Source organism: Schistocerca nitens, chromosome 9, assembly GCF_023898315.1.
Source record: "Schistocerca nitens isolate TAMUIC-IGC-003100 chromosome 9, iqSchNite1.1, whole genome shotgun sequence".
NCBI classification, from domain to species: domain Eukaryota; kingdom Metazoa; phylum Arthropoda; class Insecta; order Orthoptera; family Acrididae; genus Schistocerca; species Schistocerca nitens.
In genome coordinates, this window is record NC_064622.1 from 187,379,392 (window position 1) to 187,398,546 (window position 19,155).

Genomic DNA, 19,155 nt, shown 5'->3' on the forward strand with positions numbered 1-19,155 from the left:
TTATCAAAATTATGTAGGAGAAGGATTTTCATGCAGATGAGACAAAAATTTGTCCTTTGTCAAAGTCGCTTAGTCCAGTGGGTTCCTCCCATTTGCGAGTAGCATCGGCGCTACAATTTTTCCCAGTACGTTTCTGCTCGGATTATATACTTTGCCTACTCGGCCACGTGCCGCAAATCCAGCAGGTAGAGTTGCGCTCTATCAAAACTACGGCTCGGTAGTTTTGGTAGTTTACATAAATGACTTAGCAAATAGTAGGACTGCCGATAATTATGGTTAGCATCGGTAGGGAAAGACATAAATGAATGTGTAACAGAGAAACTGGGAACTGACCACTTCTCTCTGATTTTCTTTGTTTGTTTTGCACATAATTAGAACCGCACTTCATTCCGTATTAGTCCATTGTGTATTTTACATCTTCACAGAATATAAATTGCATTTTATAAGTAATAGGAAATAGGTGATCGCGAAACGACTGCACGTTTATGTAATCAAAGCAAATTACTTTCGATGCAAGTACAGTTTACATGCACATACATAAAAATATACGTAATTGTGATTGTTATTTTGCACTCAGTAGAACGCTCCTCATCAGGATCAAAGGCAAGAATTTCCCATTGATACTGACAAATGCGAAAGATGTTATTGGATAGCAAAAACATGTTTTATATAATTTTGACGAAGTGTTGAAGTACGTTTCATGTATTGATGTTATGCGGTTCTCTTATTCTACCATTTTGTTGAGGAAATACCGTTTTCTAATTTTGCTATAAATTCTGTTTATTTTTAAGCAATAAACAAGAGATCTTCGTAGAACAAAAGTTTTCTGTTGTTTACGCATTATATGTCCTCACTCAGTTTTTAGACGGTTCACTGCTTCCCATTTTTAGGGGACTGTTACGCTGATCACATATGTAAAGAAAGAATTTTTTAAGAGATAACGCCTGATAGGTATACAACACACCTAATGCACAAGTAGCGAGGTGTGACTTTAACTGACCAAGGCTCCCAGGAAAAATAACGTAGTCTAGGTTTACTCATGATAGACTAAGTACAGGTATAAGGCCTTAGTGTCGCCTGTGAACGTTTAAGTAAGTTTAAACCATTAATTTCAACTCTTTTTATTGAGATTTTATCACAAACAATCGCTCTGTTTCTAAGGGACAATGAATGTAAAATCGTTAACATAAACAAGAAATAGGCCATTTTTTCCCCTCAGTAACGTCTGGACGCTGAACTAGGCTACAGTTATATTTTCGCGCCTCGAAATTCGGGATACTATTCGGAAGCTGCGATGTGGCTTCAACATTGTTCAAAGGAAACTCTAGTGTTTTTTTTTCTTCTTTTTCGAACAGCTTTGGAGTAGACAGTCGTGAACGTGAGCGATGTCGCATTGGCGGAAGCTGCGCTCTGCCTGATGCTTGACGGGCGCTGGGCGGACTTTCTGACACTGACACCTGTCCGCCAGAGATGCGCCTCCCTCCGACAGTTTCGACAAGCTTCGCAGTCCTTTATTGTATATTCCTTTTCTCTTTTTTTGCGTGACGAGATATACACGCACTGGACTTCGAATCAACCGACGACAGGTCTCCACCCGCCGCTGTCACGGCGCAAAATACCAGCTTCAAACGCATCTGGAAGTGGCTTTTTGCTGCTGTAAGTGAAACAAGGGTCAAGATGACTCACTGACAGAAAAGCTATTATTCGCTCGTCAGACGGAATTACTGGGTTGTGGTTTAATTCGGGAATCAATTCCGCTCCGACGTCTCTGCACTGTCGGTCTGATCGGTCGCGCTCTGTGGTGGGGTCGGAGTTTTGGAGGGATGAGACGGAGGGGCGGAGGGGGGGGGGGGCAGGGCGTTGCTTTCAATGCGGAAGCACTCGCGAATGTCACAGGCGTAGGGTTGTGGTGCTGATACCGTCCGGTCCATGGTATCAGTCCACAGTTGCGCCTCTGTGTACAAACTTTGGCCTGTCCGTCGGCGGAATCGCTAAGTACCAGAAGAAAAACATTGTAGCATTCATCAGCTAATAATTTCTAAACACATCGTCATATTAGAGCAATAAATAAGACGTCAGTTATTATTCTCGAATGCCTTCAGATAGCTATATGTTTAAAAATTTCAGTAGCTGTTTTTGCGATTTTTTTTTTTTCCTTTCGTAACTTGAAAGATGAAACATGGTCTCTAGAGTAGACGACATTCTAGCAGTATTACGCAGACCTGTGGGAGAGCCTGTCATAAAAAACAATACCACTTCGTCTGAAAGATGTATGGGACTAGCGAAACACCCTCAGAATGGTGCAAATGGCTCTGAGCACTATGGGACTTAACATCTGTGGTCATAAGTCCCCTAGAACTTAGAACTACTTAAACCTAACTAACCTAAGGACACCACACACATCCATGCCCGAGGCAGGATTCGAACCTGCGACCGTAGCGGTCACGCGGTTCCAAACTGAAGCGCCTAGAACCGCACGGCCACACCGACCGGCAAACACCCTCAGACTTGAAAAAAAATGTAACGACTCCATTTCCAAGAAAGATAGGTGCTGACAGCTATGAATGTGACTGAACTATAAATTCGGTATGTCGTTGTTGCAAAATGCTTACAGAGGAATGGAAGAAATTCTAGAAGACGACATTTGGGAACACAGTTTGGGTACCGGAAAAATCTTCACGCTAAATGATAACAGCCAAACAATTGCAGGATAAAGATTTATTAAAATCTTTGACTACGGTTTCGGTATTTCTAAATATACCTTCATCAGAAGTAAAATACACCTGAACAGGAAGACACCTTCATGAACAAAAACTTCTTTAATTTTAGTGTGTAAGAATCACATTGATAAAAGCCTTCACGTAATTCAGTGTCAAATGGCGTCTATCACACTGTTTAGTGAAGTCAATAGCCATATCTGCTTTCAGGATTTTAAATGAGATGTCCGTGTATTTCGAAACAGCCTTTGAAACCTGGGCAGGTACATATTTCAAGATCATTTACCGTGAAGAATTTCAACAATTGCTGTCTCAACCATGTTTAAAATATTGAAATATGTATCTGCCCAGGTTTCAAAGGCTGTTTCGAAATACATGGACACCTGATTTAAAATCCTGAATACAGGTATGGCTATTGATTTCACTAAACAGTGTGATAGACGCCATTTGACACTGAATTACGTGAAGGCTTTTATCAATGTAATTCTTACACACTAAAATTAAAGACGTTTTTGTTAATGAAGATGTCTTCCTGTTCAGGTGTAATTTACTTCTGATGAAGGTATATTTAGATATACCGAAACCGTGGTCAAGGATTTTAATAAATCTTTATCCTGCAATTGTTTGGCTGTTATCATTTACCATGAAGAATTTCAACAGTTGCTATTTCAGCCATGTTTAAAATCTCGTGATGCCGGAAAAATGTAGGAATACGTGAGGAAATACCAACCCTACGACTTACATTAGAGATAGCTTATACAAAGGCAAAGCTGCGTTTGTAACATTTGTAGATTTGAAGAAAGGTTTTGACAATATTGACTCGAAATCATTCTCCGCAATTCTGAAGGGATAAAATACAGGGAGCAAAAGGCTATTTACAACCTGTACCGAAACCAGACTGCACCTTTTAGAGCCAAAAGACATGAAAGGGAATCAGTAGCTGAGAAAGGGTAGGTTCAGGGTTGTAGCCTATCCCTGGACAGGGAAATTTGTGGTAAGTTCCTATGGGACCAAACTGCTGAGGTTTACGCGTACGCACTACTTAATCTAACTTTAAACTAACTTACGCTAAGGACAACACACACACCAAACCCGAGAGAGGACTTGACAGGGAGAGCCGCGTGACCGGGAATTAAAGTTCGTTGAGCAGAAATCAAAACTTATAGATTTACTTGTGACATTGGAATCCTGTGAGAGACCGCAAACGACTCCGAAGAGCAGTTGAGAGGAATGGATAGTGTTGTGGAAAGAGAAAACAAAATGAATATTAACAAAAGTAAACGAAATGTAATCGAATTAAAACAGGTGACGCTGATAGAACTGGACAAGGAAATGTGACACTGGGTAGTTGATGTGTTTTGCTACATACTAAGCCGACAAAAGATGTCCATGCACCGCATGGGCATACCCCGAGGTGATTTAAACCCGCGAACCGCCCACCAGAGCGTTGTTTCACCATGCATCAGTATTATCCGTAATTTATGAATATGAGTGTAGTTGCCACTATTAAAGTTCCAACCCTCGTACTTAACTAAGTACGCACGTATCCCTTGGAGCGCGAGTCCTGCTTGTACTTGTACAGTTTCTATGTAGGCTATTGCATGCACTACTCACGACCGATGCCCCTTCATGGAGTTGACGGAATCACTTCTTCAGATACAGTTCCTTTCGTTCTATTTACTCAATTAACTGATCTTGGTATACTAGTGCAGACTAATGCAGATGTCCTTTGACCTGACTAAAGGATGTAAATGATGTGCATATCCCTACATTAGAACAGTTTCCCAGTAATCTATTACGGAACATAACAAAAGACGTCTCATGACTCGTTGACTTTCCAATTTTTCCGCTTTTCTTTTCCACTTTAATTTTTCCATGTTTTTCCTTTCTTTTATTTCCAGAGGCACCTTATCCTCGCTCGTTCTAGTTTACTCACGCCTCTGCTATTACCTCTGGATAGTTGCCGTAGCTGCGTGGTGATCGCTTTCCGCATATCCTGTCAGAGAGTAAACAACACATCACGACGCGATGCAAATCTTAACAATACGGAGGCCTCTGCAGCCAGCCATGCCGTTGCTTAGCAACAGTTTCAGAAAAGACGACTAACGAGCAACATGGGTGTGTCCGCCTCCAGTCAGCAAAATCATAAGGAAACTGAATTGCGGCAGAAACAGGAGCAACGACAGCAGTCACAAGGTAAGTTGTCAGCAAACATCTAAGTTCCGCCAATCCTTGACACTCAAAACGGAGGCGTCAAATCGATAGCAGCTTACTGCAGTCGGATAATTAGAGTTCTCACAAACATGTGTATGTAATGAGTATCGATAACATTGACACTACACATGTATTTAGGGTAATGTCTCTTGGAAAAAAAGTCATCCAGACTGCTTCTAAAGACTTGTCTGAGACAGTTTGTGTTGGATGAGCATGAATTTTACAAATCTCGTAATTTAAGGAAAATCGGAATACTCCAAATTATACATTTTCATACACAATTTCTGTTCCAACAGATCTCCCTTCGTTTGCATGGACGTTGCTCAACGTAATGTTTTCTATTCATGTATCACAAGGAATTTCTAAAGACTATACACGAATTTCAAATTTTATGCAGTATATTTCTCAGCAAACTAATTTACCGTAAATCATACTTGTGTCTCATGAGTGGAATGAAATTTCCATTTGAAATGTTGCTTGTTCGTACATATAATTAAATAAGGTGAGCCAGATTTCGTCTTTGTGACAGGGCACATCCTATCCTCACTCTCAGAAAAGTACGACCACATTTTCTTGGCTAATCTTCTCCCTGGTACAGATTCGGTAGATGTTGCTGAAATTCGAGCCGCTAATATTTTTATTCTTCTCGCTGTCAACTCAGAACTGACACTACAGTTGTCATTGTTTAATGCTGAACTTCATTTCGATGATGAGTAATTTGTAGCAGTGAGTATCATTTGTATATGACCTCTTACACCATCATATACTTGCTGATCTGACACAACTGAGAAAACTCTAGTAGTAATGGCTGCCGAAATGATTCGCGTCTCTTTACTTGAGAACCATTTCCGAAAGCAAATGATTATCTTAACATAGGTAAAGATTTCATTTTACTGATCGATCTATCTACTTTTTCCATTTTAATTTTTCCTTGTGTCCTTTTTTTATTATTTCTTTCTTTCGAAAGCCAGGTACTTCAACTATTGGAAGCCTGGTTTAGCCCCTATGAAAGGTGTGTCATATTTTCCCAATTTTCACTTTGCCTGTCCAAGCTATTATCTCAAACTGTCACCATACTCACAGATTTACGGCCGTAACGATGCATCCCTTCGTTTGCGTATGAGATCCCGCTACCAGTATAATTAGGTAAATTAGAATCGACAATGTACATTGTATCGTGTGATTTACTAAACGAATCTACCGCACGACGTTGTTGTTGATGAAAGGCTATTAATATACACGAGAAAAAGTAACAGCTGTGAGATGGACCAGTAGGAGATACCCGACATAGTTACTTCTCCACTGCAATACCACTACGACATTATTCTTGATTTCCAATACAAAAACTGCTCTGTCCATAGAGCTGCTAAACAGTTGATCAACAATAAACGAGTGAGGATGGCTTTCAGCTGAAGGATATTTAATTTGGCGTTTTTTCCTTCTTTAGCTTTCCACCGTTTCGTCAATATTGACGATGTAGACAAAAAAAGATTAAAGGTCGTCCTGACGACTCCTAATGTATTTTCTTTGTAATCTGTCGGAACCCTTCTGTCAGAGTTTGATGGACATAAAATATCTCAAACACCTTAATATGAAACTACTAAGTAAAAAGATTCCATAAATTGCTCTCAGCAAAGTAACCAGCTTTCATGAATAGTACCTGAAGTTCGTTGAGTTTGTTTTCGTTCGGTGTAGTGCTCCTCGTACGTTTGTTTCTGCTACACTGCTGCATGAGAGAACTCGAGCGAGGTTTGATACTAAATAATGAAAGGGCCCTAGTGTCCCTATATGACATCCTGAATGTCCAGACTGCTTCTAAGCTGATTCTATTATTCAGTTTCAAGTAGGGGAGATTGTTGTACCTAGAGGATAGTGGACCTACGAGCACATGATGTGTTCCGTCTGGTACTTCAGTCTAGTGACTGATTTCGGAATTACATGAAGGAATGAAACTGAAGAAGGTTTTTAACTGTGGAACATGTAATACTTGCAAATTATGTGAATTTCTTTAATGTCTCAACATTTTTACCTGTCTTGAAAATGGAAATTTGTGTTACTTTCCAGTCGCTTCTTTTTCAAAGTGTATTTGACTTGCGATCGGTTTTTGCAAGCCTTCTGTTTATTTTGTTCTCACTTATTATTGGTGTATAGTAGAGTAACAATGTAACAGATAGATTACAGAATCCGACAAGATTTTCTCGATTGCAACACTTCGAAATTTCAGTAGAATATTGGTCCCTAGGTACATGACGATGTTGCACCTTGGAACAAGTTTCCATCTTAACCTCCCGGAATATTTTTTATAATTTCAGAAAAAACACTAGAGCAGGTAAAAAGAGAATTCAATCCATTAAAAATGGAATAAGAAACTATACAAATCTTCTATTGCAGACCTGGTTAGAGAAAAAGGTCTAAATAGTGTGACAATGTACGCTGTGACAGACTATTTATTATCTGAAAAGTTACGCATGGAAACACCAAGGACAATTATATTAGGTCTGTTTGGAGTTCGTCACAAAAACATGTCTGTCTCTTATTCAAACACCACGAAACCAGGACCACCGGTTGCAAAGTACTGTAAACATTTAGAGCGTCTTATAATGTATGCTGCTTGCTGTATGGTGCACAAACCATGACAGATGAGGACGTAATTTACTCATGATACGCAGCAGCAAAAGAAAGAAAATTTTGCTGAACAAGGACAAAACATTTTCGAAGCTTTTTTAATATGGTCAGGCATAGTTCACCGCGGTACTGTTTTGGAATGAAGTGCATTGGAGACTGCCCAGCTGATTGAGAGATGACGCCACACGTTTCCTCTTGGCCTGTCTTCGACGTTATCTCAAACAAGAATGGCAGCTAACTCTAAATATAGATAAATGTAAATTAATGCAGATGAATAGGAAAAAGAATCCCGTAATGTTTGAATACTCCCTTAGTAGTGTAGCGCTTGACACAGTCACGTCGATTAAATATTTGGGCGTAACATTGCAGAGCGATATGAAGTGGGACAAGCATGTAATGGCAGTTGTGGGGAAGGCGGGTAGTCGTTTTCGGTTCATTGGTAGAATTTTGGGAAGATGTGGTTCACCTGTAAAGGAGACCGCTTATAAAACACTAATACGACCTATTCTTGAGTACTGCTCAAGCGTTTGGCATCCCTATCAGGTCGGATTGAGGGAGGACATAGAAGCAATTCAGAGGCGGGCTGATAGATTTGTTACTGGTAGGTTTGATCATCACGCGAGTGTTACGGAAATGCTTCAGGAAATCGCGGGGGGGGGGGGGGAGTCTCTGGAGGAAAGGAGACGTTCTTTTCGTGAATCGCTACTGAGGAAATTTAGAGAACCAGCATTTGAGGCTGACTGCAGTACAATTTTACTGCCGCCAACTTATATTTCGTGGAAAGACCACAAAGATAAGAGAGACTAGGGCTCGTACAGAGGCATATAGGCAGTCATTTTTCCCTCGTTCTGTTTGGGAGTGGAACAGGGAGAGAAGATGCTAGTTGTGGTAAGAGGTACCCTCCGCCACGCACCGATTGGTGGATTGCTGAGTATGTATGTAGATGTAGTAGAATAGCATGTTTCTCCCAGTCAAGCACGACTGCTTTACGTGGTGGGGCATTTCCAAAGCGATCTTTAAATGCACTCACTATCTGCGTCATCGTTCGTCCTGTCTGTGGCCGTTCGTGCATCCACACACCCACCACTAATCAATCCTTGACAGTGTAACGCTGTCAGCCACAGCTTCAATGGGTTTCTGAACGAAAGCAGTATAATACTGGCCACAATGTTTCCGTCAAACTCAGAGTAGTAAAACAACTGCTTATTTACACAGTTGTATGAAACCTAGATGAATGCGGTGACTTCTAGGTCATCTTGAAATTCTAATAATTCACCTTGCTCTCCCTAATACCTGCTCATCTTCCTACTGCAATGAGCTCTATGTTTTTACTGTTGTCGTCTTCAGTCCGAAGACTGTTTCGCTACAGCTCTACATGCCAATCTAATCTGGGAAAGCTTCTTTATTTGTAGAAAATAACTGTAACCTACATCCATTTAAACCTGCTTACTGTATTCGAGCCTGTGTCTTCCTATACAATTTTTACTTCCAGATTTTCTTTTATTACACTACTGGCCATTAAATTTGCAACACCACGAAGATTTCGTGCTACACACTCGAAATTTAACCGACACGAAGAAGATGCTGTGATATGCAAATGATTAGCTTTTCAGAGCATTCACACAAGGTTGGCGCCGGTGGCGACACCTACAACGTGCTGACATGAGGAAAGTTTCCAACCGATTTCTCATACACAAACAGCAGTTGACCGGCGTTGCCTGGTGAAATGTTGTTGTGATGCCTCGTGTAAGGAGGAGAAATGCGTACCATCACGTTTCCGACTTTGATAAAGGTCGGATTGTAGCCTATCATGATTGCGGTTTATCGTATCGCGACATTGCTGCTCGCGTTGGTCGAGATCCAATGACTGTTAGGAGAATATGGAATCAGTGGATTCAGGAGGGTAATACGGAACGCCGTGCTGAATCTCAACGGCCTCGTATCACTAGCAGTCGAGATGACAGGCATCTTATCCGCATGGCTATAACGGATCGTGCAGCCACGTCTCGATCCCTGAGTCAACAGATGGGGACGTTTGCAAGACAACAACCATCTGCACGAACAGTTCGACGATCTTTGCAGCAGTATTGACTATCAGCTCGGAGACCATGGCTGCGGTTACCCTTGACGCTGCATCACAGACAGGAGCGCCTGCGATGGTGTACTCAATGACGAACCTGGGTGCGCGAATGGCAAAACGTCATTTTTTCGGATGGATCCAGGTTATGTTTACAGCATCATGATGGTCGCATCCGTGTTTGGTGACAACGCGGTGAACGCACATTGGAAGCGCGTATTCGTTATCGCCGTACTGGCGTATCACCAGACGTGATGGTATAGGGTGCCATTGGTTACACGTCTCGGTCACCTCTTGTTCGCATTGACGGCACTTTGAACAGTGGACGAAACATTTCATATGTGTTACGACCCGTGGCTCTACCCTTCATTCAATCCGTGCGAAACCCCACATTTCAGCAGGATAATGCACGACCGCATGTTGCAGGTCCTGTACGGGCCTTTCTGAAGACAGAAAATGTTCGACTGCTGCCCTGGCCAGCACATTCTCGAGATCTCTTACCAACTGAAAACGTCTGGTCAATGGTGGCCGAGCAACTGGCTCGACACAATACGCTAGTCACTACTCACGATGAGCTGTGGTATCGTGTTGAAGCTGCATGGGCAGCTGTACCTGTACACACCATCAAAGCTCTGTTAGACTCGATGCCCAGGCGTATCAAGGCCGTTATTACGGCCAGAGGTGGATGTTCTGGGTACTGATTTCTCAGGATCTATGCACCCAAATTGCGTGAAAATGTAATCACATGTCAGTCCTAGTATAATATATTTGTCCAATGAATACCCGTTTATCATCAGCATTTCTTCTTGGTGTAGCAATTTTAATGGCCAGTAGTGTACTAAACTGACGATTCCTTGAGACATCAGATCGTGTCTTATCATTCGATCCCTTCTTTTAGTTATGTTGGAGCACGAAATTCTTTTTCCCAAATTCGATTCGCTTATTGTTATTCGGCCTACAAATATAATCTGCAGCATTCTTCTGCAGTACCAAATTTCAAAAGTATCTATTCTCTTTTTGTCTGACTAGTTTACCTCTGCATGAAACTTGACGCGAAACAAATATATTCAGAAAGCACTTTCTACCACTTAAATTCATATTCGATGTTACAATTTTCACATTTTCTGAAACGCTTGTATTGCTCTTACCAGTCTGCATTTTATATCCTGTCTTCATCGACCATCGTCAGTTTTTTTCTGTTCTTACAATGAGTCGACAAAAGTCATGGGACATCTCCTAATAACGTGTCCGGCCACCACTTGTCCAGCTTAGTCCATCAGCTCCACGTGGCATGAATAAAGAAGTCGTTCGAAGCACCCTACAGAAATATTGAACCATGCTGCGTCTATAGACGTCCATGGAGGCGAAAGTGTTGCCAGTGCAGGATTTTGTGCACGAACTCATCCCTCGATTATGTCCTATAAATATTCGATAGGTGGCCAAATCGTTGTTCTTCAAACCAATCGCAAACAATTTTGGCCCGGTGACTTGGCACATTGCCATCCATTAAATTCCATCTTAGGTTGGGAACATTAAGTCCATAAATGGCTGCAAATGGTTTCCAAAGAGCTAAACATAATCATTCCCAGTGCTTTTCAGGTAAACGCAGCCCACACCATTATGAAGCCACCACCAGCTTGCACAGGGTCTTGTTGACAACTTGGGTTTACAGCTCCGTGAGGTCAACAGATAACACCAACGGAAATCAGAACTCACCTGATCAGGCCGCGGTTTTGAAGCTGTCTAACGTTCAAGAGATATGGTCACAGGCCCAGGAGAGACGCTGCAGGCGATATCAAGCTGTTAGCAAAGATACTCGCATCGGTTTTCTGTTGCCATAGCCAATTAACGCCAAATTTCGGCGCACTGTGTTAGCGGATACGTTCGTCGTACGTCCCACATTAATTTCAGCGATTACTTCACACAGTGTTGCTTGTCTGTTAGCACTGACAAATCTACGCAAACGTCCCCGCCGTCAGCCATTGTGTTGTCCTTGCTAAGAGGAAATATCTGAAATTTGGTGTTCTCAGCACGCTCTTGACAGTGTTGGCCTCGGAATATTGAATTCCGTAAGGCTTTCCGAAATGGAAGGTTCCATGCACCTAGCTCTAGCTACCATTCTGCTTTCAAAGTCTGTTAATTTCCATCATGAGGCTTTAATCAAGTCGCAAATCTTTTGAAACGAGCCTCCTGAATGAAATGAGCCAAATAACAGCTCCACCGATGCACTTCAGTTTTATATCTTGTGTGAGCGGTGCTACCGCCATCTGTATATGTGCCGTCTCTATGCTGTTCATTTTTGGAACAGATCCATACGACCAGCTTAGAGACAGAAGTGATTACACTTTCTGCAGGACCTGACCATCATTTTGCAGGACAATGCTCAAGCACGTATAGTGCAAGCTGTTACTGATTTGTTTCACTGGTGTGGCTGCTAAGTGCTGTACCACCTACTGCACTCCACTGACTTAAGCCCTCGGAAGTTCAACTCGATTTCTAAACTGAAGCCGGCCGGATTGGCCGTGCGGTTCTAGGCGCTACAGTCTGGAACCGCGTGAACGCTACGGTCGCAGGTTCGAATCCTGGCTCGGGCATGGGTGTGTGTGATGTCCTTAGGTTAGTTAGGTTTAAGTAATTCTAAGTTCTAGGGGGCTGATGACCACATCAGTTAAGTCCCATAGTGCTCAGAGCCATTTGAACCATTTGAACCATCTAAACTGAAGGAAACACTTCACGGCATTCGCTTCAGAACTGCGACTAATTCGTCGGGCAATAGACAGCGCTGCCCTAACTGTCAACACAACTGGCAATGCTAAGAGTATCCTACGACTTCCACATCGCTGGCAGCGCGTTGTACACAATGCTGGTGACTACTTTTAAGGTCAGTAAAACTTTGAAACACGTATCTATTTTGTACGAGCTGTAAACAAACAGTTGCCCCTATTAAAGTTCCAACCCTCGTATATAGATAGTTAAACCATCCCGGGAATCTCTATAGTTTTGCCCTGTTATCGATTCGACACTGGCAAGAAAGCTGTCTGGGATACTCCAAAATTTTCGGTAAGGTATTAATTTTGAGTTTTAAGTTGAAATTTCTTGTGTGATTTCGCATTCAGAATCGTGATTTTTCATTGATTTCGTCAGTTTTTGAGTTAGCATACTTTGTTAAATGGCAACCGCAGATCCTTTGACCTGCTCTGCTCTCGTTCCTTTTGCGATTACTGTTAAGATTTGATAAAGCGTCCAAAGAAGAAAACGGTACAGCCGACCATACGGCTATTGTTACTCCGGTGTCGAATTGTTCTGTGGAATGTCTTCAATGGATATTTTTTGGGGTACTGGAACCTCATTCCAAAGTATGCATCAGTTACGAGTATTACTTTACTTTGAAACAGTACAGATCCCGTACGTGTCGGAAGGATAGTCTGTCAGGGAAGGTTTGTGAGGAGATAGAGCCGGCGTGACGGGAAGTCGGACGGCCTTACTCCTGTCATCACTAGAATGCGAGGCACCGTTTCCACAGCGCCAGAGGACTTCACTTAATCGTATCTCAGCCAATTAGTACGAAATATTTGTAAATTGTCCACACAAAAATTTCTCGTAAATCACTCTATCACTTACTGAAAACCAGTTTGAAATGCCTAGAAGAGTTCCCTTGACTCAGGACAGATTACGAATGCACTGTAAGTCTGCAGTAGCAAATAAATTATGAGACACAATTACAAAATAATAACTTTCACATTTTTTCCTTTGATTGTACTGTTAAACCTTGCTTCTTGCCAAATTTCATGATTGTAGTTCAACGGTAAGTACCCTACAGGATTTGATGAGTGAGTTTCCGACTATCCAAAAATGACAGTACCGTTGTCTTGCATTTCCTTGCAAATTTACGTTGTTTGCACCGCCAAGGGATTGTAGACTTCAGTAGTTGACATGAATTTCAACTTGATTCCTCTAACCGTCCCTGAGAGAAAGGGGTCTTAAAGAGTCGCTCAGACCGATAGACGGACGGACGAATAACGAAGTGATCCTATAAGAATCCCGTTTTAGAGTCTGAGGTACGGAACTCTAAAAAAAGAGTCAAGTCACATTTTAAATTGATCCTTAAAGACGCTTCAAAGGCCAAGGGACTAATCAAGAAACAGACCCATTTTCCGAAACAGCTGAGAATAGCTACATTTAATATTTTGTCGCAGCATGCTATGGTGATGGGATTTAAAACTTGTTCTGTGCCGGCCGCTGTGGCCGAGTGGTTCTAGGCGCTTCAGTCTCGAACCGCGCGGCCGCTACGGTCACAGGTTTGAATTCTGTCTCGGGCATGGTTGTGTGTGATGTCCTTAGGTTAGTTAGGTTTAAGTAGTTCTAAGTTCTAGGGGACTGGTGACCTCCAATGTTAAGTCCCGTAGTACTCAGAGCCATTTGAACCATTTGAACTTGTTCTGTGAGTAGTTCCAAAGTAACGCTAAGGACATCAGATCCAACTCATTGGGATGGCAGAGAAGGACTCTTCTGTATGCTTGAAGAGAGATATACTGACGTTCTTGAGGTAGCAACAGGCCTTAAAGAATCTTGTCACTGTCATATGTAAAACAAACTACTAGGAATAATTAATATAGCACTTAATTCGATGAAGTGTGAGCTTCGCAGCTGCATAAGGCTTCTTAGGAACGGCGCTATGAGAAATAAAGATGAAAGAGTAAGGTTTAACGTCCCTTCGACGACAAGGTCTTCAGCGACGGACTGCAAACTCTGGTAGCGGAACGATGGATAAGTAAACCGATCGTATCCTTTTCAAAGGCACCATTCCGGCATTTGCCTCAAGGCCTGAAGCGTTTCTGGAGGGGGTGGGGGAAGGGGAATTGCGGGAAACCTCAATCTGCACTCGCATAGCTGGTTGTGGATTTGAATCACATTCCTCCCGAATCCGAGTCCACTGTTTTACTCTGCGACATGTCGCTCGATTGCTCTAGGAAACAGCTGTGTCTCTCGTCCAGCACAGAGTCCTACATTGCGAACTGTGGGTGAAGGACAATAGGCAGATTCCATGTTTCTAAATTTCCGAAAAGTATTCGACACAGTGTCCCACTGCAGACTTAACGAAGATAAAAGTTAGCGGTTTAGGTTCCCAAATACGGGAGCGTTTCGAAGACTTCTTAAGTAATAGAATACGGTAAGTGTTAATGAAGCTGTGGTGTACAGGAAGGTGTTGAAGTCCAGTCACTGTAGGAAGAGATAAGTGAGGCAAAATTTCTAGCCTCTGTGATGAATGGCAGCGAGCTCTAAAAGTGAAAAAATCTAAGTTAATTTGGACGAGTGGGAAAACAAAACAGTGATGTTCGGATACAGTATTACTAACGTCCTGCTTGACAAAGTCACGTTTTAAATATCGGTGCGAAAAGCTGCAAAGCTATGTGAAATGGAACGAGCATTTGAGGATTTAAGCAGAGAAAGGGATTGGTCAACTTCTGTTTCTTGGGAGAACTTCTGAAAAGTGTGACTCATCTGTAGAGGAGACCGCATAGAGGAAGCAAGTGCGGGTTATTCTTGACAGCTACGAGTGTTTGGGATCCGCACCAGGTCGGATTAAAGTAAGACATCCAATGAATTCAAAGGCGGGCTGACAAGTATGTTACCGATAGGTTCAAACAACACGCAAGTATTGCGGAGATGCTTCGGGAACTCAAATGGGAATAGCTGGAGGGAAGGCGATGTTCTTTTTGAGGAACACAAATGAGAAAATTTGAAACTGACTGCAGAAAGATTGTACTGCCGCAATATGCATTTCGCGCAAGGACCACGAATGTAGGTACACGAAGTTAGAGCTCATACGGAGGCATCTAGGCAGTCGTTTTTCCATCGCTCTATTTGCGAGTGGAACAGGAAAGGAAGTGACTCTACTCGTACAGGTTACCCTCCGCTACGCACCGTGCAGTGGCTTGCGGAGTGTGTATGTAGATGCAGGTCTAGATGAAAGCATCGTGCAACAAACTTATTGAAAAAAAACTTTGAACATCTGTGAAAGCTGGGTAATCGAGAGTCAATTGCCTAACAAGCGAATTAACGCAGTAAAGAAGGAAATAAACGAGGTTTGCGAGGACGGGAGGCTGACAGAGGCCCCGACTAGACTTAAAAAGAGGCAACTTTTTAAACCGATGATTGACAAGATTTATTCGTGACTAAATAACAGGTTTTAAGGAATAAAGAGTGTTATAGAAGCATACGTAGCAATGCAGCCTTTCTTCACAACTTCTGCTTGTGACGAAGACCTTAAAAATAAAGCACTTACGCTTTCAGTGGCATTTTACTAAGACAGTACTTTTCTGTTTCCAGCACAGCTAACGTTCATGCGAGCTTTTTTCAAGTCTTGTATTAAACACAGGGCCGTCCACGGCGTACGGCACGGTCTGAGGGCCCTGTGTGGGCTGTAGCTCAAAAAATGTTCAAATGTGTGCGAAATCTTTTGGGACTTAACTGCTAAGGTCATCAGTCCCTAAGCTTACACACTACTTAACCTAATTTATCGTAAGGACAAACACACACACCCATGCCCGAGGGAGGACTCGAACCTCCGCCGGGACCAGCCTGAACAGTCCATGACTGCAGCACCTCATACCGCTCGGCTAATCCCGCGCGGCGGCTGAAGCTCGGCCTGTCTCAGCTTTGCTCGGTCCTTCTCGGAAATATTCGGTGAAGCATGACATTTAATTTAGGATTGCGGTGCGGTGTTTTTCTGTCGGCGTGGCTGTCTTGAGTTCGGTAGAATCGTGGTGTCAGCGCGGTTTCCCCTGCGCTATTTGTCTATGAAATGGAATGATCGTGTGGCATTGATGGCCGGGAGGAGCCATACGGGTTAAGTTCGGCCGCCGGGTTGCAAGACTTATTTCAGATGACGCCACATTGGTCGACATGAGCGTCGGTGATGACAAAATGACGATGAGGACAACACAACACCCAGCCCACCAACGGAGAAAATCTCCACACGGCCAGGAATCGAACCCGGTCCCACTGTGTGGTAGGCAAGCACGTTACCAACTTTTTTTTAACTCGAACCCGGGATCTCCTGCTTACATGGCAGACGCTCTATCCATCTGAGCCACTTTTTTTATAATTTTAGACGAGGCACAAAATTTGGTAAAAAACGTTATAGTCAGCGAGACTGGAACACCACTTAGGTAAGCAGGCGAACTCTACCTGCTATGACAGACGTTTACAAGACCAGTGACTATTTGCACAAAAAGACGCAATCTAGCGATCTGTCGTCAAAAGAAACATCTATTATGCAATTGTGTGATCGGTATGTACTGCAAATCTGCTATGAAACAGATTTACAACACCATGCAGACAGAATTTAAGTACTAATTTGACAATGAAAGGGCAAAAAATTACAGCGATCGATAGACGAAGTTCATTGTTCTATAAATCAAGGAGCTCTCCTGCTAAATTTTCATACGTGGAAAAGCAGAAGAAATTGAACTGAATTTATGAAGTAGCACGCATTATTCCATTTGTCTGTTGCAACGGTTTTCGATGGAATTCAACAAAGATTATGGAGACTTTATACATCACTGCAAAGTGCGTTGGTTAAGTCAAGGGCATGTCTGGAACTATTTTTCCATTTAAATCCCGCTATTGTTGAATTTATGAAGGGAAATGGAGAGTAAGAACAAAAATCAGAAAGTTCGGATTGGATTGCAGACCTTGCACTTCAAAGAGACTTGACTGCAAACTGTACACAGTTAAGGCACTGCAACTTGAGAACAACTTATTTCTGATTTGATCGAGATGCCCGTAAAAAGAAAATAGCATTGTAAAAATGACAAATTCTGACAAAAACACATCCAGTTCCCTAATCTCACTGGTGTTATAGAAAACGCGAGGTCTGAAGAATTCGTTCTAGTCTGGAAGGAATTACAAGGATAGCTTCCTAAACGTTTTGAGGACATTTCCAGGCTTCCACATCGTTTCGAGACATTTTGCCGTTTCACTTCAAAACGCCCCTATATAAGTGCAGATGGAATTGACTGATCTGCAACGTAATTCCAGTTTTGTCGACAAATCCATTAACGTTCAGGACGTGTGGCTTGCTTTCCTGAGGAAATGATTCCACGTCTCCATAATGAGTCTGCAAACGGACACATTATTTCGATCAACATATGTGTGTGAAAGGCTTTTTTTCGATCATGAAACTAAAGAAGTCACGATTACGTGGCGACCTGAATGAGATAATCTGTGAAATTTTCTCCGTCTGTCTGTACACCGACAGTTTGTACCAGATAAAATTTATATTACGTCTTCAGCGCACGAAAGATAGTTAAATAATACTGAAAATTTGTTTCGTTTGTGATCTGTGTTTCTCAGTAATATGAAAATGAGTTGTATCCACTCTGAGTGCATTGCCATCTAAATGCTACGCGTTCTCCTTTTACCTTCTTCCCACCCCTGCACAGACAGCGTGCCGTGGCGCTGGGGAAATATGCAGCGAGGCTAAGCGCTACGGCGTGCCGTCCAGGCCATGGCGCCGCGAGCTGAATTCTTGGTCACCCCTGATCTAACAGAATCTACGGACGTTTCAAAAGCTGAGAGTCCTTAGGTCAATCAAAAAATATTTAAAAAATACGTTCTTGAGTCAGGAATGATTATCCGATTCGGATACACTACCAATAAGCAGCCATGATCTAGGGGTGGCGTCTTTGATTAGTAATCAAAACGTCCTCGGTCCAGGTTTCGAACTCCGTCACCGCTTAGATTCAGAAACAAAAATCATCAGCATTGGCCGCAGAGGGCTTTGGGCGTAAGAAGACATCCTCATTCTGCGAACAGTTTTTTCAAAGAGGGAAATGGAGCGGGCACAGTTTCAGAGCTTGCCCGTGGGGTGGGAAAGTACCTCTAAAGGCGGAAGAAATAGCAATGATCAATGGTACGAGGATGCAGAAGGCAATGGAAACCACTGCATTAAAGGTACATAATGTGTATCCACAGGACATGTGACCTGTAATTGAGAAAGTGTCACGATGATTTCTTACCGGCAAAAGATTTCGGAATAGTCCACCATTCGGATGTCGGACTGTCAAGGGGAGGATGATAATGAGAAAAAAAAATCGAATATCCAACGAAAGGATGACGTTCTATGACCCGGGCCCGGAATGTGAGAAGTTTCAACGTGATAGGGAAGCTAGAAAATCTGAAAAGGGAAATACAAAATCTTAATCTACATTTAGTGGGGGTCAGTGAAGTGAAATGGAAAGAAACAAGGATTTCTGGTCAGATGCCTTTACGGTGATATCAACAGCAGCAGAGAATGGTATAATGGCAGAAGGATTCGTTATGAATAGGAAGGTAAGGTAGAGAGTGAATTACTGTGAACAGTTCAGTCACAGGTTTGTCCTTATCAGCATCGGCAGCAAACCAACACCGACAACGATAGTTCAGGTGTACACACCGACGTCGCAAGCTGAAGATGAAGAGATGGACGAACTATATGACGATATTGAACATGTATTTCAGTATTTAAAGAGAGATGAA